The sequence below is a fragment of the Marmota marmota genome, unplaced genomic scaffold (assembly GCF_001458135.2).
Source record: "Marmota marmota marmota unplaced genomic scaffold, marMar, whole genome shotgun sequence".
NCBI lineage: Eukaryota > Metazoa > Chordata > Mammalia > Rodentia > Sciuridae > Marmota > Marmota marmota.
In genome coordinates, this window is record NW_025999968.1 from 51,421,035 (window position 1) to 51,421,861 (window position 827).

Consider the following 827-nt stretch of genomic DNA (forward strand, 5'->3'; position numbering starts at 1 on the left):
TTGACTTCAGAATTTAGGCTTTTAATCCCAATCTTTACAGTTTTGTTTCTAAAAGTGTCATCATTTGTTTTACCTCCAGGAAATGATACTTTGCAGAGATGGAGTGCAGTTAAAGATAATGTTGCATTACAGAACTTGGATATATACTTACTGTAGATGCTCAAGATTTCTGAGGGCAATGATTTCTATAGATTTCTTTCTCTTCTTTTTTTCACTATCATAAGTAGTATATCCCTGTTATTAAATTTGTGGGAAAAAATACATTTCTTCTCAGTGACTAGAGGGATAAGTGTAGTGGAATGCTATTAATTATCTCTTTGGGAAAAGGAAGTGGGATATCTGATTTGCCAATTTCCATGGTATAAATTGTCCTAGCATGACTGCTTTCAAGTTTTAACAACTGACTTCCAAAATTCCTGAAAAATCTATACCATATTGTCCTCCATTAACAACTTAACTTTTATATGCACAACTTTAATTGATATAGAATTTCTTGTGGATATGGTGTGAATTAGATGCCTCTTTGTCTGTGTCTAAACAGATGGAAAATGGATCAATCTCATTGCTATGGTTTAAAACTTTATCCCCTCCAGAACGCATGCTAAAGCTTAATTGCCGAGGGATGGTATTGGGAAGTAGGACTTTTAAGAGGTATTTAGGTCACAAGGTATGCATTCTTATGAACAAATTAATGCTATTATTATAGAAACAGGTTCTGGAGATGGGTTTTCCTCCCTCCTCCTCCTCCTCCTCCTCCTCCTCCTCTTCTCTTTTTCTCCCACCCATCTCTCTCTCTCTCTCTCTCTCTCTCTCTCTCTCTCTCTCTC